At 44.5% G+C, this 21704-nt stretch overlaps 1 protein-coding gene across 5 annotated transcripts in view; it reads left to right on the top strand.

Annotated features, from left to right (window-relative positions):
* The first annotated feature begins 2327 nt into the window (after window positions 1-2327).
* ELAVL2 (ELAV like RNA binding protein 2) overlaps window positions 2328-21704 on the top strand; it is an 87124-nt gene continuing 67747 nt past the window's right edge. Inside the window, exons 1-2 of one of the 5 annotated variants that reach the window (XM_036402848.2) lie at window positions 10482-11359; window positions 11891-11984. The gene's annotated coding sequence lies outside the window, so the exon portion shown is untranslated. Of the gene's footprint in view, window positions 2348-3098; window positions 3114-10481; window positions 11985-21704 lie in introns of those variants that run through there. The other 4 variants (XM_036402857.2, XM_054517830.1, XM_036402851.2 and 1 more) reach the window with 4 other exon arrangements.

The following is a 21704-nucleotide window of genomic DNA, read 5'->3' as shown; positions in this document are numbered from 1 at the left end:
CCTAATTTCACTTTAGCACTGTGTATTGACAAACATGACAGATGTGAGTACATTACTGGTAGAGATACTAAGGCTTGAAAGAAAATGCATAACGTTTGGGTTTTGTCGAAAAGCTGGCCACTAATTGTAGCTGGAAGGTTGTTCCTTTTGGGTGGGGAGTGTTGGGGGGGAAAATGGAATCAAGAGTTCTGAATATCAGACCTGACAGGGAAGCTGCTGAGAGCGGAGTCCTTTCATTTCCTAAAAGTTCAGGAAGACAATCTTCTGGTTTCTAACAGCATACATTTTGCATTTTGGCATCCCCTTTAAACAGAGTTTCTTTACTTCTAAAACCAGATATGTATTATACCATTCTAAAATTGGGCAGGGGCGGGGCGGGGGAGGCAAGGGCCTGACATGTTTGGGGGTATTGAGTGAATGCATCAGACTGCTTAAGAAATCATCTGAATAATTTTTAAAAATTTTCTTCCTTTCTTTTTATACATTAAAGATGTTCTCCTAAGGAACACTTTTTTTTTTAAACACATGAAGCAAAAAAGTAATAAACAACTAAATCTAGTAATTCTGAAGACAGAAACATTGTGCACAGTTTTTATAGATGTTTTCTACTTGATAGAACAAACAGTACTTACAGCACTTCAGTTCAGAAATATATATATATAAATATATATAAGACTTGCTGATAAATGCTTCTATAGAATAAAGAACCTGAGCAGCTTAATTTTGATATCATTAGGAGACTTTCAGAAGCAGTTTGGCTGTTTCAAAGGGTAAAATTTGCCATAATTAAACGAGTCTGAGCCTCAGACATAAGCTGAGAAAGTGTGCACTTTTCTGAATACTTACACTACTAAGAGCACAATTTTTACATACATCCACAAACTGTGTGTGAATAGACATCACTTCATGCAGGACCTTTGTATAAACAGCTTCGAGAAAGCAGGCGCCCCCACCCCACTCCTTATTCAGTCCTCGGAGCCAGTGGTTTGCTACTTGTTCCACCAAGGAGTTATTCACTGTTTTGGAATGCTGCTGATTTAAAAAGTTGGTGATACATTGTTAATGATCAGATTGTGTGTTCTAGAAAAACACTGGCTACATTAAGCATAGAACTAATTATGTAAAATGTAAAATCAGTCCCTGTATAACTCTCAGTTGTTGTCATAGTAGTAGGATAGGGAGATCATAATAAACAGAGGATATACAATTCATTGTATATCATTTATAAAGACACAGGGACACTCTCATTGAAACACTGTTTTTATTTGAAATCACATGCCTCTATTTTTGTGCCTTGCTACACGCAAATGCCAGAATAGTCTAAATAAGCATTTGCTTTCTGCAGGGTGAAAGTGCTTTGCTATTCAAAATACATGACACACACTTGTGTTACAGAAGAAAAGCCATGTTTAGGAAGCACTTCTGATTCTGAAAATAAATGATTAAGTGCAGTGAAGGTCAAACAGTAGGGAGAGTAAAAGGCACCCTTCAGAATACCACGCAGGATTGTTTCTTCTGTACAACACCTCTTTTCTTTGCAAACATGTTTGCGCTGCAAGACAGAATTGACTACATCATGAATAAAAGCTCCTTCCTTCCTCCCTTCCTTCCCTCCTTCCGCCACTTCCTTCCAGAATGTTTGTTAGAAGTATTATTAATATATTATTATTTAACACTCATTAATGTATCCACTCCCAGAAGGACTAGAGCAGTCCCTGGCCGGTAATAACAAACTTGGCACACATGCAGCCAGAACTGGGTGGAGTGGGGGCATAAGGAAAAAAAAAAGGAACAAAACCAAAAAAGCCAAACAAAAACAAGCGGACAAATAACACAAAACCAACTAACAACAACAACAAAAAAGACGCTGCCTCCTCGGCAGCACCTCTTGCTAAGGAATGGTGGCACCGCGCGCCGGCCGCCCCGGGCGTGCCGTGATGCACCGCCCCGCGCCCACGTGGCTGACGGAGTAGCAGCAGTGGCCGCGCCACCGGAGCAGCGCCCATCGCCTCACGGGCCGCGCTGGGAGCGGCGCGGGGCGGTCGCAGCGCCTCGCCAGGGCCGCGCCGGAACGCGCCGGGGCCGTGTGGGGCCCGCCGGGGCCGTGTGGGGCCCGCCCAGCCCCGGGCCCGCCCGCGCGCGCGGAGGCGGCCCCGCGCGGCGCAGCGCACACTGAAGCGCGGCGCCATGCGCCCTGCCGGAGTGGCGGCCGGCGCGGCCAATGGGCGGCCGCCGCCTCGCCGGGGGCGGGGCGAGTGGGCGGCGGCCGGGCCAATGTGGGCGCGCGGCGCCGCCAGCAGCCTGCGTTGCGCCGGGGTGCGGGGACGCAGCCGCGCGTGGCGCCGGGGTAGGCGTGGGGCGGCTGCCTGGCGGGGGGACGGGCGCGGGCGCGGGCGCGGACGGACGGACGGACGGACGGACGCGGGACGGGACGCGGCCGCCTCTGGACGGACACACGCCCCCCGCCGCGTCCCTGCGGCCGCGCTGCTGGGCGCGGCGCGCAGACGCACGCACCCCGGCGCGGCGGCGGGCAGGAGCCGGGCGGCGGGGCTGCTATAAATCTGCGGAGCGGTCCGCCTCCCTGCGAGGCACGGCGCGGCACCGCACGGCGTCGTTCCCCCCCCCTCCCCCCACCCCCCGCGCACTCAGCGATGCTGCAGTTGGCTCGGGTGGTGAGCCGCTAGGAAGTGACCAGCAGGGAGGAAGGGAGAGAGAGCGTCTTTAAAATCGCCCTTCCATCCTTCTTTTCTTTGTTCCTTCATTTCTCTCTCCCCTCGTTTTGTTCCATTGGGTTGCGAAAGGAGGGTCGTCCTGTCACTCTCCCACTTTTGAGTTCTCCCGTTTTCATTTTTTAATTTTCTGATTTTTTTTTAATTTTTGATTTTTCCCCCTTAGTGTTGGACTGTTGGGGGTGGGGGAGGGAAAGGATTTTTTTGGTCTTGTTTTGGTTTTTATTTGCTTCCTTTTATAACTGTCAGCAATTTAGCTCTTGTCTGTTGTCTTGAGAGAACTATCCATCTGCCTCTTACTCCTGATCGGGAGAACTGCGCCGTTACTTTTTTTTTTTTTTTTTTTTTTTTTTTTTTTTTTTTTTTTAATCCGAGGACTGGAAGGTAAGTTATGGCTTGATTCTTTCTGTTATTGTACGTGTCCGATAGGGTCCACGCGACCCACTCCAGAGATGCATGCCTTGTAGAATTATGCTGAACACCTGCTGTGTTTGCTCCGTATTGACACGGTTCGTGCCGACGGCGCTGAGTGAGGCTGTTCGTGGCTATGGCAGCATGCCCGCGGAGCTGAGTTGCTGAAAGTGTTTGCAGCGTGGGGAGGGCAGCCGCTGAAACTGGGGGACCGCACCGCGCCCACGCAGGATGGCATGCGCATCCCTACCTGGGCTGGCCCAGCCGCAAAGTTCCCGGCGTGACCGCGCCCGTCCAGCTCCGGATACGTCTCCTTGCGGGGAGTATCCGAGGGGACGGACCCGCACCGCGCTGGTCAAGGGAGACGGTATCACTTTGAGGAGATAAACTCGTATTTTCAGATTAGCCGGGATAAGGCTCTCCGCGCCTAACTGCATTAGCCGCACGGCGGTTTTTTTGCTTCCTGCCGGGCTGGGAGGCGACTGCGTGCCACGGCGCACAAAGACGCGGTCGGCAGCATTGTCAGCGGGAGCGGAGGGCGGGCGGCGGGCTGAGGAGAGCCGCTGGGCTTTCCCGGAGAGCAGTCTATTGCTGTCGGGTGGGGCGGGCCCGTGTCTTTTCGTGGGAATGAATAACCCACCGCGGGAGGGGACGCGTCCCTTTGTTCCGGGCGTCGGGGCACTGCGCGGCGGTGCATGGGCAGCGTGGGCGGGGCGGCCCCGATCTCTCTCCGTGGTCCTAGCGGGGCGGCGGGGACGCGGACAGCGGTCGCCGCTGTGCGCGAGGAAAGTTTGCGTCCGGCAGCCGCGGCAGGGGTCCCAGCGAGTCTCCGGGCAAAGGGACGGACGAGGCGTCCCGTCCTCAGGCGCGTCCCCCGTCCTCTCGCCCTTCGTCCCTGCGGCGGTGGGAGGGTCTGGGAAGGAGGAGAAGGCGGCGATGGTAAACGCTGGCGCTGCAGCTTGTGCTACCGGCAAAGACCGGCCGCTAGCACTGCCATTGTTGTTTAATTTATACTCTGCCAGAGCGCTACACCGTACTCATCTATTTCACATACGAAAATAACTAATGAGATATCTATATGAGCGAGGCAAATGGATAGTTATACCTCAAGTCGTTTTCAAGAACCGGCGGTGAGGCGGTGTATTTTGAGCGCTAGTCTTGGGAGCGCTAGGAGGGCGGGGGACACGCACTCCCGCGGGGACGGAACCTCCTGTCGCCAGCACTGGCAGCCGTTAGGGCGCTCGCTGGAGCGCTACCCGCGCGGAACGAGCCGCCCGCAGGAGCGCAGCCGCGGTGCTCGGCAGCCGAACCTTGCGGGGGGCGAGGAGGGGTCCCCTCGCAGCCGGGCGATGCACGAAACGGGACGGCGCTGTCAGTGGCTAAAAAAATGCCCGTCGCAGGTCACGGAACGCTCGCTGCCCCTGCGCCCCTTCGGGCGGGCGGCTTGGGGGCTCGTTCGCCCCACCGAGCCGTTTCTGGAGAGGGAGGCAGCGTGGAGCTTCCGGGGCTCGACACTTTTTAGGGAATGACGGGGAGCCTTAGGGAGATGGGCAAGCACTGTGGGTATCTTGCCTCTGACCCTACTGGGGACGGGGAAGGCAAGCTCTCGCCCCATCCTGATCAGCAGACTCCGCTGCTAGGCTTTCCCCGCCGCCCCAAGGCGCCCAGCAGCAGTAGCGGAGTAGGGCCCGCCCGGCCTTGGCTCCGCCAAGTGCCCGCATTGCCCGGGGGCGCGGCCCCGTGGGCGCGGGCTTCTTGAGTGGCCGCCGGCAGCGTCACTCAGGCGGTGGCCGCGGGGGCGGGCTGTGGGGGCCTTTATCTGCCCGTCAGCGAAGTGCTCTTCTCTGTTGGCGGCCGGGCGAGTGCGGGACGGTGGGGTGGCGGGAGCGCCAGAGCCATCAGGTGAGGCGGGGCGCCGCGCCGCTCCCTCGGGTAGCAGACACCTTTTCCCCACTCTGCTCCCAGCCTCGGACGGCAGCAGCGGTAACCAGGCTCCGCGAAACTCGCCGCTCCTGCAGACCGCAGACGGACTGCCGGTCCCGGGCTGCTGAAAGAAGGGCGGGTCGAGGGGCTGGGAACGGAGACGAGGTTTACGGGGAGCCATGCGGTCTTGGCAGTGACGTGCCGGGACGCTGGATTCGCCCCGGAGGAGGAGTGGAGGAGAGCTGGAGTTGGAGCGGGGCTGTAGCCCGCGCGGGGAGCACGGCGGGAAGGCGGGGGGGCCTGGGCTACGGGCCGCCGGCGCATGGCCATGGTACCCCCCAGCAAAGCGTAAAGGTAAATCAAGGCGTGTGCGGAGACCTTCACCGTCCCCTACTACTGTGACTTGTGGCTTTCCGCCAGTACCGGCGTGTTGCGGGCTGGGTTCCAAACTCCAAGATACTGGTGGTGTTAGGTTAAGAGCGGCTTCTTGACAGTTGTGGACATCAGGGTTTTTTTTTTTTCTGCGAACGGTTACTTCATCCCCTTTCCCCTGTCCCGTACTAGATGAGTTTAATAGTTTTTTGCTTTAAGCTTCAGGCTTTTCTGACTATTTCCTTTCTTTCCCCCCCCGCTTTTTTTTTTTTTTTTTTTTTTTTTTTTTGGTGTGGTTATAATTAGGTGCTTAAACATTTGTCCCCCGGACATAACATTGTTCAATAAACCCTTTGTTTAATCAGCAGCATCTCTGAATGACTTTCACCCCACCTTTCTCTAGCGTGGCCCTACCACTCGAGGGTCGCTCTCATTCTCCCCGCAAGCTGCACCCTCCTTTCCGCCTTGCTCGCGTCTGACTTTGCTCTAACCGGAGCGCTTATGTCCATTATGTTCACCGTAGTGCATCTGCCGCCTCCTGAGCGCGCCCTGCGGCGCGGCGGAGCCGTGGGGCGGCAGAGGGCCGCGGGTGGAGGGCGCGGGGCTGTGCCTGGCTGCGGAGGGGCCGCAGGCCTGCCCGCCGCACCTGCGGGGCGCGGGGAACCGAGCCGCGCCCACGGGCGGGGCTGTGTGGCCGGCGGCAGCGCTCCCTCCGACGGAAAAGGCGCGGCGGAGCACCCGGTGCTGCCTGATGCCGGCCTTCCGCGCCCCGGGCTCGGCCGTGCGGAGGGCCCCGCCCTGCGAGTGGGCCCTGCTGGGCTGGGGAGTTCCCGCGCTGGAGAGGGGACCCGAGCGCGGGGGGATGGGATGAGGGTGCCCGGCGCAATTGCTTTGTTTTATTTCGGGGTTTACGTCGCGCTGAGGAGTCAAGTGTCGCACCGCGTCCGAGCTTGGTCAGGCTGAGGGGTCGTAACCCCGTCATCTCTGCTTTTTGCAGGGAGCATTACCAGGTTCGGTGTATTGCCTGCCTTTTCAGGTTGCCCTGCCCCGGGAAAAAAAAATTCCCATTCTTGCCTTGAGTGCGTGGAGAGTGAGTTGATTTTGCTTCAACTGCGTAATGCTGATGGTGAGAACTCTTGGAACAGCCAGGCAGCTCGGTCCCCTTTTAAGCTCGTTACCCGCTCTGTAGCATCCGTTTAAATTCGGGTGTTACTTGTTAGAACTGGAAAGCTGATAGTTACTGAAAAAAAAAATTCAGAAACCATGCAAAACACACAAGAAAATTTGTGTTTATAAAATAGTCTTTGATGGTAGTTTATTCAGTTGAAGTCTATGAGACTAAAAGGTGTTGCCATATTTTTTAAGTTTTGAAGACAGTCTTGGTTGATAAAGTTTAGTAGTACTTAGGATGTCAGTGTCTTGTGTTCTTACAAGTGATACTGGATGAAGTTGTAGCACCGAATGAATTGAGTATTTCAGGATGTGTGTATTTTCTTGAAAAGTAATAGATTCCCGATATTTTGTGCTGAAAAACTCCTTGCCATTTGACTTTGTTTTTATTTTGATGGAAAATTTTATATTAAACTGGGGGGGGGCTAGGAGGTATTCCACTATGTGGGGGACATTTGGTTGAGGAAGCACAGTGGTATTAGTTTTAGCTTCCGTTTTCCTTTTTCAGTTCCATGAATTCTGAATCCTGAGGTTACATTCAGGTTTTTTCATCTCTTTTCTCTGACCTTTCAGAAATGTTCTATTAGGGGTGATAGTTCTAGCAGTGGACTTTGAACCTCATTTCTAGCAATTATGCATAAATAATTTTGTTTGCAAATATAAAATTGGCAATTCTATATGCATGGTGTACAATGGAATATTACTTAATTGGAGAGAAACATAGATATTTGAAGTTTTTACTGTGATATATTATTGAGGATTTGTAACTACAGACACATACTAATGACCTTAAAACTACTAAGAAATTTTATCAGATGTATTCAAATCTGATGAAGCATATCTTTAATGCTCCTTTCAAATGTCTTCTGGTTGTACCCACATTGATATTTCTACTTCAGCAATAGGTGTCTTTATTTTATGTGGTTTTATTCTGGTGGAGTGGTTGATCTTTTCCATGTGCAGTAGAGATTTTTAATTGATTTAGTCTTTGCAGTGGGTATGTCTTAAATATGCTTACATTTGCATAAATATCTTGCTTTTATTAGGTAATCATGCTAGTGTATTATTCCTGCAAGTAAATTTATTGCAACTTTATCATATTAACGTGACATTGATTTTTATTCTTCTTCCTAGATTCCTTTTAATTGCTGTTTTTTAAATGGGAGGGAAAGATTTACCTACTGCCTTTCCAAAAATTGTGAGCTAGCATAGTTAAGACTGAGCTAGGTGATCTAGGTAAAAAAAAAGACAAAAAACCTTACAGAGTATGTCCCAGGTTTCTAGATGACAATATTCAACCTACAGTGAAGGCTCAAGCTGAATTCTGTGAAAGTCCTTGTAATTCCAAGATAGATAGAATTTTTGAGAGACAGAGCTAAGCATGCTTTAGTTGGGGACTAGGTAGGAAATAGATGACATATGATCTAGTGTTCTAAAAGCCCAAGGAGTAGTCCAGCTTTCTTGTGCTTCATAAAATAAGTCAATGCTCCTGCAGATATAGAGTTTGCAGTTAAAAATAGTATAAGTATGCAAGCACAAGCTCCTGTCTTGTAACAGCAGTGCAGAAATGCTGCTTTTTTAGGTAAAACTCTTTGTCTTACAACGTAATGGCTTTTGATTATATTTGTGGCCAGTGATGTTCTTCATACCAATAAAGCCGATTGTGAGCTAATGGATAAGCTCAATTTGTGATGAATATACATTTCAATATTGCTTTAATGCCATCTTCACTTTTGCTGATGCCATCTTCACTTTTGCTGAAATGCTTCTCTAATAGATCCTAGCGTCTTCAGAGGACAGTCAGTGTTACCAGCTGTTGCTAACATTTGAAAAGTGTGAGAAGGTTGATTTAGTGCACAGATTTCTTTTTCTAATGGCCCCCAAATCAATTGAGAAATAATGACACTGTCCAGCAGGATTAGCTGATGGTGTTTTGTGTTTTGACATTTGTAGTTCCATTTCTGAAGGAAGCTGCTACATGTTTTTTTCATCTTGGCTGTGTAAAATCTACCTAATTTGACGCACTCAGAAGGATTAGTTGTGGAGAAGCTGGCATAAGACAATTTGTAAGTTTTAGCTACTACAGCTGGTTGGCCAGAGCAAGATGTTTTGTTGCCTAATCCATATTGAAATTCTGAGAGTCATACTGCGAGTCTCTGGTGGCTGAAAAACACGAGTAGGCTTCTTGAATGATTCCCACTTTGCTCAGTAAGAATTTTTTTGTTTGTAGGGTCTCCTTGCATCTAATGCTTATAGAACAGCTAAATGCAATGCTAAATCTAACAAAATCTGTGATAAGAGACCTAATTGCTAGTTGGTCTTCAGTGTATTTGGAAGAAGAGACACAGATACTGATACTGACACAGATACTGATACAGATACTGAGACACAGTTTCACACAGACTTTCCTACCTACAGTTCTGCAATAAGTACATCTTGGAAAGATGACCTTAGTGAAACACTTGGCTTTAGTAGTCAGTGTTTTTATATGGACTGCAGGTTTTCAGCTTTAAAATTAGGCAAAAGAGAAACAGCTCATGGCAGAAATCTGAAATACGCTTTCTCAGAAACATACTCAAAAATTCTAATGCCATGTTAAATTTTTGAAGTATCTCACAGTCTAAATTTGACTTGGCTGGCAAAATATGTGGAGTTTTAAGAGCAGTAATTACATAATGTGGAAAATTGTAATGGGAAGGTCTTAATTACATATGTTTGAAAATTGTGAATTTTAGGAACAAATCTTGAAGTTTTTCAGTTGGAGATTAAACTAGTGTCACACTGTTTTCTGTTCTGTCTGAGCCTTGTGATACTCCTGTAATTAAGCAACAGGGGGTTTAATTTGTTTTGGTAGTCGTAGTAAGTCCCAGTGCAATGAAGGTTTCAAAAAAGCTGTGGTTTCTTGATGAAAGTGGGGATGAGAGTTAGGTGTTTAAATGTGTGAGAGTACCCGCCAAGGATCAGAATAAGAATAATTTTAGGCAGTCTTGAAATTAATGTAAAATATTGGTGATACCAATTGTTCATTCCTTCACATAGTTGTGATACTGCTGATGGCTCAAATAGTCCAGCTGCTTATCAGAAACTGCAGAGATTCTTAGTGTAGAGGAAGCTGTAAGATGTTGCAAGAATGAGTATCTTGATTTGCTGCAGTTAGCAAAGGAACAGATATATCCACGTAAAGCCACTGTGGCTGCCCAAATGATGCAGAAGCTAGAAAATACTGAGGTAGTAAAACACTGATTGTGTTAAGGATGTAAGACTTTACTTCTTCAGGTGAGTGTGGAGTAGAGATAGAAGGAAAGCATTATACAATGGAAGGTAACTGAATTGCCATGATGAACTGTAAATCGTGCATTTGCAGTCTTATGAATACTTACTACCTAAGTACTGGCAAAAGAGGGAACACTTTAATATTCAAATAAATTGTGAGACAGGCTACACAGAGGTAGGAAGGAGTGCTCAGGGTCTCCTGTTATATTCACTGTGATGTGTTGAGCAGCCTTTCTGTAGGTCTGCTGGCTGTATTTGCTTTCATGCTTTGGACGAGTTTATTTAGCTAAGTCCTTACTCCAATTTAGCTGAATAAGCTTTATGTGTTTTTATGGAATGAAACTGCCATTGAGTGATTGCTGGAGTACTGATGTTCTTCTGTGCGTTAAATCTTGATGTCAGAAAAGAAGTTAGTAGGATTTGTTTTACAGAATGGATGAACAGAGTTTCTCTTGAAAATCCAAATAAGTATTTAGAGGCAAATGCCTTAGTCACTTCTTAAAAGGCTTGAGAGAAGGAGATTCAGACATGGAATGGGAAAGGTAAATTGAACTTCTCTACCAGAAGTGTCCCTGCTGATTATGTTTTGCAATACTGTTATTATGTATTTTTTCAGAAGTAGAATTGCATACTAGAAGGGGTGGTTTGACCCATCTTTTCTGTGTTGTTTTTTTTAATTGCCTGTTGTTTATTATTTATATTGATGAAAATTTCTGCAATATTACTTGGAAGGAGGTAGAGGAGTCAGGTCAGAAGATAGTTTAGATACTCTGCCATTTCCACCTAGCTGCACTGGCGTGATGAGGTAGAGATTTTAGTGGGTTTTGCACTTATTCAGACTGTACCTGCATGTCATGGGGAATAAACATTTGAAATGGGCTTCTTGAGCTGGCTTTGTCTCTAATTCCTAAATGAGTAGTAGATACAGTCCAAATATTCACGTTCATGGTACCTGAGTTTCTTTAGGGATAAATCTGCTTCTGAGAGTCCTGTGCTTAGACTTGTCTCTCAATATACTGGGATTTGGACAGTCTGCCTTGGTATCCAACAGGCTGTTTCTCTGTAATGTTATGGAAAGCTTGCTGTTAAAATACCTTAATGTAAATAAAATTGTCTAAGGATGTATGTTATGGTAGTACCTGATGTTAATAATATAACTATAAAACGCCTTCAAGAAATGAGTTAGGCTTGGTGTGGTGGATATCAAAATTCATGAATTAAATATCTAAACAGCAGAAAAAGGGCAAGGGTTTGTCTGTCCGCTCTTCAAACTTGGCCTTATAAGCTTGCTGCTTCTAGTTTTGTGTTTGTGGCATGTGATTTTTAGTTTCAGTACCAAAGTGGAGAATTCTCCATATCTTACTTGAGATTAACTTATTTTCTGAATGCATTCTGGAAGTTATGGTCTTATCACCTTACATATTGCAGGAACAGCTGTGCCTGGACTTGAGCCACATCTTTGGAGAAAGATGTGTTGAATGGTGAGACAGTTTTTGATAGTTCATGGAACCATGGTGAGACAGTTTTTGATAGTCATGGAACTAGTGAGGTGAAAATGTACTTGTTTACCTACAGAAGTAGTTAAGGTTCCTTGCACCACTGCTCCAGGTGACCTTGTGGGAAGTGTGTGCAAAGTGGTGAGGAGGAGGAGGGGAAGGTTGTCCCTTAAATCTCTGGTCTAGTAAAGAGTGTTTCTCTTTAATAGAGAAAGGAAGACAGATGCAGAAGAGTCAGTATTGTGGCCATCTGTCTTGGAAAAGGAGAAGATTGTTAATGGGGTATTTCAATTTCTGAAGTTCCTTTGAGCATATGCATATGTAGCCATTGCACTGAAATGGGCAATATATTGCAGCAATGTTAGCATATGAACTTTGTTTCCATTTTATTTTTGTAATGAAGTCTTTGTTTCAGTGCCATCCATTTTGTTTCTCCTCTTGAAATGCTGGAAAATTAATGCTGTGGCCTCCGTTTTTATTATCCATTAACATTAAGTTTCATATGCATCAACCCAGCCCAGTCTGAAGGCGGAGCAAGATCTTGGGATTTATTTAAATTTTCTGTATCTGCTGTTCATCTCCAGTCTTGATCCCGCAAGCATAACTAGAGGTGAGCACTTACTGGTTGCATATCACAGTTGATTTAAAAAAGGCTTTTAAATATTTTAAATTTAAATCCTAAGATCCTGGTACCTGCTATAATTGTAATTAAGGATATTATTTTTACCTCTAGTAACACGTGTAGAAATCTCATTAGACATCCTGGTGTGGACCATTTCCACCCAAATAAGCCTAAGAAGCTGCTTTCTGTTACCAAAAGAGGGAAAACTAAAGTCATAACTCTAAAACACCATATGCTGCTTGTAACAGGCTATGCTTTTACTGCATGCATGAAGTAGAGAAGAAATTAGTGTATTAATGAGTTTGACTTTTTAATTTTTATGTTCTTGTACCTTGAGCTACAAGCCCAAATTGAGGTCCTGACCTAAAACTGCTATTGCTAATCTGGCCAGAGCACCCATTCTGAAGGGAAATGGAAAACTGCTGACAAAGTGAACTGCATAAAGTGAAGAAGACTGTAGAAGCTGCTTTTGCATTCAGATAGCTAAACTGTGAAACTTGGCATAGCAATAGCACTTGCCTTGGACAGTATCCATGGTTGAGCTGTTGGTAGGCAAGATGAGAATTACAGCCTCATTAACCAACTGAGTAGCTGAATTTTTTCTGTAACAGTTGAGCAAACTGAAAGAAAATTAAATGGAGTCATGCTTGTCTTTTGCTAAAGGCTATTTTTATAAGAAAAGTGGTTCTTGTAGTGAAATTCCTCTGAACCAGTGCAGCTGAATGATATAAAACTAGCCATCATGCTGAAATTATAACAGGGCTGTAGGTTTTCTTTTTTTGTGTTGAAGGTTTCATGTGCAACTCACATGTTTGAGATGGTGACTGTTTCTATGTTGAATGGTATAACAGAGATGACACATTCAAAGCTTTGAGCAACCTAATCTAGTGGAAGATACCACTGCTGATGGCACAGGTGTTGGAACTAGATTATTTGAAGATTGCTTCCAACCTAGACCGTTCTGTGAATCAAAAGAAATTTTCTGTGCAAGTTTGGTAGTGTTAGAAGTGTAGAACTAGCTGTTACAAAAGGAGTAGATACTGCAGACTTTTGCTGTGGCAAAAATAAACCTGTTTTTCTTTTGCGGTTACAGTTTTCTTGACCTTTACTTACAATGCTGTGTGTTGTGAAACCAGGTGGAGTAAGGATTACTTGTTTTGAACATTTTAGGTATTCTGAAATGAGGAATGTCAATGTTCCTGAAGAAGTGCTAAGTCAAATTGCTTGTCTTTGGAGTTAATTTCATAGAATGATTGCATGCATCAGGTTTCCTGCTTGAAGCAATGCATGAGAACAGAAAATGAGTCAATAGTTTTTACAGAAGTTTTTTGGGTTTTTTTTTTGTTTGTTTGGTTGGGTTTTTTTTGTTTTTTTGTTTTTTGTTTTTTTTTTTTTTAACTAAAGTGTGCAGTATCAGATTTAGCTTAGGTTTCTGCATACCAATCTTGAGTAATCTTTGTGTTCTGAAAGAGTGTCCAAGATCAGAGTCCTAATTTTTGTGGCTGCTGGTACTACTTGCTCAATTATTAAAGTACTGGAAATTAATGACCGTCTAATGGTAGCTATCATCCTGTTTTATAAATTGCCCTTTAAAAATTTGATTTGTGTATCTTTTTGTAACTTGCTTGACCTAAGATGGCTGTGTTGTTTTTGTCTGCATACATCTCAAAAATTCTGCTTGTCAGGGTATTAGGAAGAGCTGTAGATATGTGGTATTCATTCAGTCCAAATTAGAATAACTGTGAGTAAACTGCTATCAAATGTAGTACATGCAAGCAGGATTTCACATTGACCTACAAAAAAGGATGTGAAATGGTACACTCAGGAACGGCATGATACTGAGTGGGCAGCTTCATGTGCATGGACTGAAGAGTTAGTTAATTCTTCTTAAGAAAATATGGAAATTGTACAGCACAATTAATAAACGGTAATAAGAGCCTCAGTTTCATGAAACATGAAAAGTGTTGTGGATGGAGCAAAGAGATGAAAGTACCTTTTGTATCTAAATGCAATATGAATAGTTTGAGTGGTGCTGAAATTTTGCTTGTTACCCAAATTTATGAATTTATAAAACTAATCAGCTCTCTGATCTGTCTGTTTAAGGTATGCTTGACTCCATGTAACTTTCAATGTTGTTTGAAAACTCAGCAGACCTGGCAGCAGGGCTAGGGGCAGAAAGCCCTGAGCCCTGGTGGGCAGTGGGCTGAGCTGGGCCATAGAGGTGGGGAGTGAGGGGGAGCTTTTCTTTCCACAAGAGCTGCTGGGCAGTGTGCTTGGTGTCCATAGAGATGGACGGTGTTGTTTGCCTTCTTGGAGAGTTTTCAGCCCATACGGTATAAACGCCTGAGCAATCTCACCACATGGCTGATTTTGCTGTGGGTGGGGGTTGAGACTGGAGATGATCTGAAGTTCCTACTGACTCAAATGACTCATCTGTCTACCACTTTTGCTGATAAAACAAAGTGTATTTACTGGAAAGAGAATGGAGGTATGGCAGAGTTTGGGTCTTACAAAAAAAAAAAAAGCAATAAGCTCTGCTGTGGTTGAGCCAGAAACATCAATGCAGTGAGAAACTACTGGCTGTTCTTATGAGTGCATTTCTAGGTGAAATTCAGTCATTTGCACAGTTTTAACAGTTGTAACACAGCTTTGACACTCTTCCAGACCTTCAGTCTTTAGGTATTTGGGATAGTAATTGGACAAATAATATTACTAGCTACTATATGTTGCCCTTATGAGTCTACTTTACACTTAGAGCGTATCATCAGTCAGCACTTTTTCAACAAACTTTTTCATCAATGGTTGTGGACCTAAATGTTTACTAATTCTTAGGAGTTGTATGATGCTGTTCTTTTGAGAGAAAATAATTTAATTGTCTTTTCCTCTATGCAAGTCGGCTTATCAAAAGAATAAACAGTGATCTGTCCAAACTTGTTTTCCTAGTGGGGATCAGCCTAGAGGCATACACAATTAGATTTTAAAGTAGTCTCAAGAGTTCTCTGGGAGCTAAAAGTATGTACCTTTGCATGAACTACTTGAGAGCAGCAGGTGTCAGAAGGCTTTTTTGAAAATTCTTAAGGCCAGTTTGGGGCCAAATGACAATCCTTTGACAACTGGAATGATTAGTATGATGATGTAAGTGATGGCCTCTCTCTATAAGAGGTGAGATATAATAGGCAAGCTACTGGCCAACAGTGGCCCAATCTGTGTCAAATAGAAGATATTCAAAGTTGTTGCTTATGTAACAGTTTAGCTGTGAGGTTTTCTGGCTTTTGTTTGGTTTGAGTTTTTTTGTGGTGTTGGTTTTTTTGTTTTGTTTTGTTCGGGAGGTTTTTTTGTTGTTGTTGGCGGTGTTTTGTTTGTTTTTGTTGGTTTGGGGGTTTTTAATGTGAATATTGGTTCCAATGACAAAGGGTGTTTTGGGCACACCTCTAGGAGAGCACGTCTGAGTTTTGGCCTGATTTAGACTTTTCAGTGACAAGGCTGTATGATGTCCTGTGGATCAGGGTGCCTTGGTGTGGGTAATATCTTTCTTCACCTGTTAGGACACCTTTTGGTAGAGTAGGAGAAAAAATGTAGCTTGAAAGGAGATGAAGAATGGGAAGATGTGGCTTATGAGTCAGGAGATAGAAAATGGCTGTAAAGATTGAAGTAAGCCTGTTCATGGAGCAGTATCAGTCTGATATATTTTATGTTGTGTTAGACTTTAATATCCCTGTTTACCCACATAGCTTCTGCATTTCTAGCTTCCTGATTTCTGGAAGTGACAGTGGCATTATATAGTTAAATGGTAACTTAAAGAGGGAAGGCAGAGGACTAGGTACATGTTAGTGCTTTTGCGCAAGAGGTACTTCTGTATGGCAACAAAAAATGTAATACTTTTGTCTAAAACTACTTTTGGCAATAATGCTTCTGTCACATACTTCTGCGCACAGTAATTTGTGAAATGCATTTTTCCCAATTAGCAATATGTGACCAATTGATCACAACTTGTTTTTATCAACAGTACCTTATTTGCTGTCCATTGTTCTGTGTTATAGTATACTGGGTGATCTCAGGAGGATTAGGAAGGAACTCCTGGCCATGAAAGGAAGTGATAGCAGAGAGGGTGAGGATAGTAAATAACTAAGGTATTGCTTCTGGCTCATGTATTTTAATAATAGCTAACTGCCCTTTTTCTGTGTGTACTCCACTTTGCTTCAAAATTGTTTTTACTTCAAATATGATATGGACAATTCTCTCGGACCTTGGAGGTAGGAAGGAATGGAATGTGTGTTTAAGCAGCTTATGCCTTCTGTGGGGTAAATAGTAGTGGTCATGAAAACCAGGTAGCTACCTGAAGGGGTATGGAGGATTGGAAAACATGACTGAACATGAGGTTGTTTTTCATGTTCTTCACCTTCTTACTTATGTGTTCTTCTCTGCCCGCTGTCCTTGAAGTAATGTGAGTGACCTCTAAAGGCACTGAAAAATAAGGGTCATAGGACGGTTTGGGTTTGGGTTTGAAGGGACCTATAATGGTCATGTAGTCCAACTCTCCTGAAAAGAGGAGGGGCCTCTTCAGTTTGCTCTGAGTCCCACCTAATCTGAACTTGAATATTTTCAGGAATGGGGCATCTGTCACCTCTGCAGGCAGTCTGTTACAGTGTTCTGTCCATCCCTATGTGTCAGCCACTCCATACCAGCTTGGTGTTGACAGTCTTGACTTGCACTTCTAGGGCATTCTGCCTCATGATCATTTTTGCCACGTAGCAGTTTGGACTGTCCACAGATCAAACCCATAATGGTTGCTGTCTTAGGTAGTCATGGTAGATTCTTGAAATGTATGTTAAAATGAACAAGAAATTTTTCTCCTTAAATCGGAGGAGTTAAGTCGATGTAAAACTGCTCATGTGGGACTGCTAATAACTAGCCATTGTAGTGCTATCCCAGAGGATTGTAACCAGTGGCACATGCTCTATTTGGAGGCCCATCCCTAGTGGTGTCTCCCACCAAGAGTGGGCCCAGTCTTGTTTAATTTATCCATCAGAGACTTGGATGAAGGGCAGAGGCCTCCTCAGCAATTTCACTGACAACACAAAGCTGGGAGCAGTGGCCAATAGCCCAGAGGGCTGTGCAGCCCTTCAGAAGGACCTCAGCAGCCTGGAGAGATGGGCACAGAGGAACCTTCTGAAATTCAGCCAAGGCAAGGGCAGGGTCCTGCAGCTGGGGAGGAACAACCCCAGGCACCAGCACAGCCTGGGGGTGACCTGCTGGGAAGCAGCTCTGTGGAGAAGGAGCTGCGGGTCCTGTGGACAACAAGCTCTCCATGAGCCAGCAGTGCCCTGGTGGCCAAGAAGGCAGTGACATCCTGGGCTGCATCATGAAGAGCAGTGCCAGCAGGTCAAGGGAGGTGATCCCACCCCTCTACTCAGCCCTGGAGAGCCTCACCTGGAATGCTGTGTCCAGCTCTTGGCTCCTCAGTAAAAGAGACACATGGAGGTCCTGGAGCAGGTCCAGCGGAGGATGACAAAGATGATTTAGGACCTGGAGCATCTCTCTTACAGGGAAAGGCTGAGGCAGCTGGGCCTCTTCAGCCTCAAGAAGAGACATCTGAGGGGGGACTCCATCAATGTCTATGAGTACCTGAAGGGATGGTGTCAAGAGATCAGAGCCAGGTTGTGGTGCAAAGCAGTAGGACGAGAGGCAATGGCCAGAAATCAATGCACAGCAAGTTCCACCTAAGCAAGAACTTCTTTGCTGAGCGGGTGACTGTGCTGAACAGGCTGTCCAGAGAAGTTACGGAGTCTCCCTCACAGGTATTCTCAAGAACTGTCTGTATGCAACCGGTGCAGCAGGGCTCTAGGATGAAGCTGCCAGAGCAGAGAGGCTGGATAAGGTGACCCACTGTGGTTCAGCCTCACCTATTTGATGGCTAACTTCAGTTAATGTTTTGGGCCTAAGAGAATTAGTGACAATGTCTTGTTTTCTCTCCCTTTCTGGTTCCTGCTTTTCTCAGGAGAAGCTTATTGCTCAGGATTTTATCCTGTGAGTCATTTTGATGCATTGGAGTGACCAAACAGATTGTGGTGGGGCTAGCAAACATCCAACTATGCAAATAAAATGTGTGAGCGATGAATTGAAGAAGCTTGTTCTGTCTGTGCAAGCTGCTGAATCCAGTCATGAACAAGTACAAAAGAAACTTGAGAAGCTTGGATAGAGACTGATATTGTAGCGAAGGGTAAAACCTCCAGTTGTGTGGTAGTCAGATGAAACTCTTGCTTGTCCTTAGTTAATGCTTCTTCTGTGATCAAATGTTGAGATTGTTCTGCCACAGAGGCTCCTCATTAATATCTAGGAGAGATCTCCAATCTCATCCTTTCCAAGTAACATCAAGAAGGAACTGTATAAAACAAGTACTTGATCACCCTCTTCTAGACAAGCTGGCATGAATTTTTAAGCATCTTCTTAGTCCAGTGAGTTGTAATAACTTTACAACTTGATTAAAAATAGCCTCTCCTCAAGGTCCATTTCTGTAGCAAACAAGGATAATGGCGTCAATATATTAAGGAGAGTGTTACTTGCCATGCTCTTGATGGCAAGCAGTTGGCAGTCTCTGTAGCTCTTTCTCTAAAAGCACACTTCATGACAGTTAATTGTAGTATATTTTCCTGGAACTGCTTTGTTGTTTTATGATTAATAAGTGCTTATGACTTACTGTACTGTATAGGTATAGCCAGAGCACAGCCTTTTGCTGTCTATTCAGTATTTTCCTGCTTTGAAAAAAAAATTTATTATGAAACTTGGTTAAGTTTAGTGTATTCACCCTTGAAACCGGCAGTACTACTGCTGTGTAACAGTAACATAGTTGGAAATGATGTGAAAACACAGACCTGTGTTTTCTTCCCTTCTTTCTCCATATCACACATACTTGGGCACAAAATGGATTGTGTTAGCATGGGTTGTAGTGACCCTAGGATTTTGCATGTTTCCCACTCTTATTTGTAAGAAGCAGGTAGCAGGTGTTTTTTGAAGTTGTCAAGCTTATATGTCACACTGTCCAGTTTGGAGAAGAAAATGGGACCTGTGAGGACTATTTGCTGTGGGGCCTTCTACCAATGAGAAAGTTATTGATCCTGCATATACTTGTATACTCCTCACTTCAGTAATAAGCTACTGTTGTTCATGTTAAGCTATCAGTTGTCTTCATTTTTTCATATATATCTTTTACTGAATTAATGCAAGATGAATGAAGAAATGGAATATGCAGTGGTGATGGTGTTCTCTCATGTGCCTGACCCACTGTGTGGAGCTCCCAGAAGCAGAGGTGCCTCTTGTGAATAGTTGCAGCTTGTTCTGGTATGTGTTGTTTCTCCTCCAACATTCACTAAGCCAGCAAGACACGGGTAAGGCTACAAAAGCGAGAGCCACTGGTTATGTTGCATGACTGTTTCTACTTTGTTCTTCATGCCTCCTTGTGACATTGCAAAACCATATTGTATGTGAAAAATAAGAGTGCATTGAATTACCAGCAGAATTAAGCACAAAGTTGGGTTTGTTCAATTTTAATTATTTGCTTCTTGGTATGGGTCTATAAATAGACATGTCTGTGTTTCGGTATAGGTATTTGGTGAAAGTCAGGTTGTAGATCTTAAGCTAGAAGTAATTAGGAGATGTCTGACTTGGGTGGTGTTACTGGGCTGTTTCTTTTCCTTCTTTATCATTTTGTAGCAGTGTTTTAAAATTATGGTATCCATCAGGATGGAGGGTGATGGATTGAAACAAAACTACAATCAACAGGCAAATAAAGTCAGAGGTGCTTGGTAGCTCCAGCACTGAAGAGGTGGCTGTAATGGAAAAACACAAGTGTACTCAGTCTAACAGGTGCTCTGAGCAAGAAAGGATTAAGCAGATGGGCATGGTGACCATGGAATTACTTCAGTATAACAGGGCTGTAAAACAGTGCTTTCAGAAGCTGTCTATGGAGACTCTGATGAATAATTACATAGGCAAGATCTCATGTGTGCAGGGGAAAAATCCTAGAAAGCCAGAACAGTGATGATGAACCTGCACAATGGATCATGCAACAGTTGCTGTTGGAAGCAGTTTGCTTCTGCTTCAGTTCATTCCCGTGTGTGTTTGCACTTCTTTTTATAGCTTGCATACAGCTGTTCCTTAGCATTGAAGAATTCAGTTCTGAAGCCCCTGTAAAGGCATGTCACATCTTGTCTGTCTGTGGTTGATAAAGAAGCTGTCACAAACAGCCTTGAGGAGGTGGACTGTAGTAGAAATGTCAGAAAAGAACTGGGGAGGTATACCAACTCAATATTCAAGGAGTTGAATCTTTATCAAAAGTTTTGAAGCATAAAGCTTTATTTTCCAAACTTTGTTGCTAAGTCTGGTAATCCACTATATTTGCATTGATTTCCTTAGAAAATGAAGGTGGTGTTGGCAGGACTCCTTTGAAAGAAGTGTTGTCTTGACACAGGTCTTGCATTTACTTACCTATTTATGCTGGTAACAGTGGCCGATCTATAAGCTTGAGGGGAAAGTGGGACTTCTTAGGAAAAAACAGGGCATTCTCCTGAGCATAAGTGGAATGCTTTATGTACTCTTGAGCACACTGTTCTGATCCATGTTCTAAAATGTATTTCATCAGATAAACTGAAGGATGGAATTGCATGTTAAGTGGAAAACTGAAAATAGTTGTAATATGATGAGTTTGTAAGCAGCAGTTTTGAGCTGATTTTAGAAGTAGAATGCTGGTTTGCCAGGTTTTCTGGAGCCTTTTGTTTAATTCTTTCTTCATTTATGTTGGTTAATGGTGTAACGTAAGTATATCCTTTACTGTTGGTGCTTTCTCTAAGGGTCATTTTAAAGGTATCAGTCCATCCACAGGATGCATGGAAGATACATTATCTTTTTATCCCAACATTCATATGCATTATATCACAATGCTAGTTGGAAACTTGGCTAAAAATAAAAATCACTATACCAAAAAATTACTACAATTACTTTGATCTGAGAAATAAGGTCCTGGGTATTACTTAAGGCTCTCTTCTGCTTTTTCTCATTGCCTTATCTTGACTGTTAAGCAGTATTGCTGTTGACAGAATTGTGGAAGGTAAAAGTTGATGTGTAGGTGTACCATAATGTATTCCAGTACCTGCAAATGCTTTTGAATGTTAATTAACTATAGTATAAGTGAACACTGTTTGTCATTACAGGTGAAATAATAGGATGACATGGAAACCTCTGAAAAGATCTTTCTCTAGTTGCAGGAAAACAGAAGGAAACAGATGTGATGTACTGTTTTTGTGTTCAGTGCTGTTCTCATTGACTGGAGCTGATGCTAGTGGTTAACAGCCCTCTACTGCATACATTAGCTTTTTTAGTATATTAAAAGCTATCAAAGGTACTTAATTTATATTAATGACAAATGATTTAGATTGGCAGGCACTTCAGGAGATAGTCTAGTTCAATCCCTAGTTTAAAGCAGGGTCAGCCTAGAGCAGGCTGCCCCAAACAATGTCCAGTGGGGTTTTGGATGTCTCCTGCTCTGCCCAGAGGATCTGTGTTCTCTGTGGATGTTGTTCTGTGCTTGTCAGTGTTTGTAGCTGTGGGAATAAGTTCTCGTATGTTTAAACATATGTTGTTCTGATACTGGATACCTCTAAAAAGAGTCTTTACTCCCCTCCATCTGGTATTTATATTGGTCTTACCAGTAAA

The sequence above is a fragment of the Molothrus ater genome, chromosome Z (assembly GCF_012460135.2).
Source record: "Molothrus ater isolate BHLD 08-10-18 breed brown headed cowbird chromosome Z, BPBGC_Mater_1.1, whole genome shotgun sequence".
In the NCBI taxonomy this organism is placed as follows: Eukaryota; Metazoa; Chordata; class Aves; order Passeriformes; family Icteridae; genus Molothrus; species Molothrus ater.
This window is presented reverse-complemented; position numbering and strand designations above follow the sequence as displayed.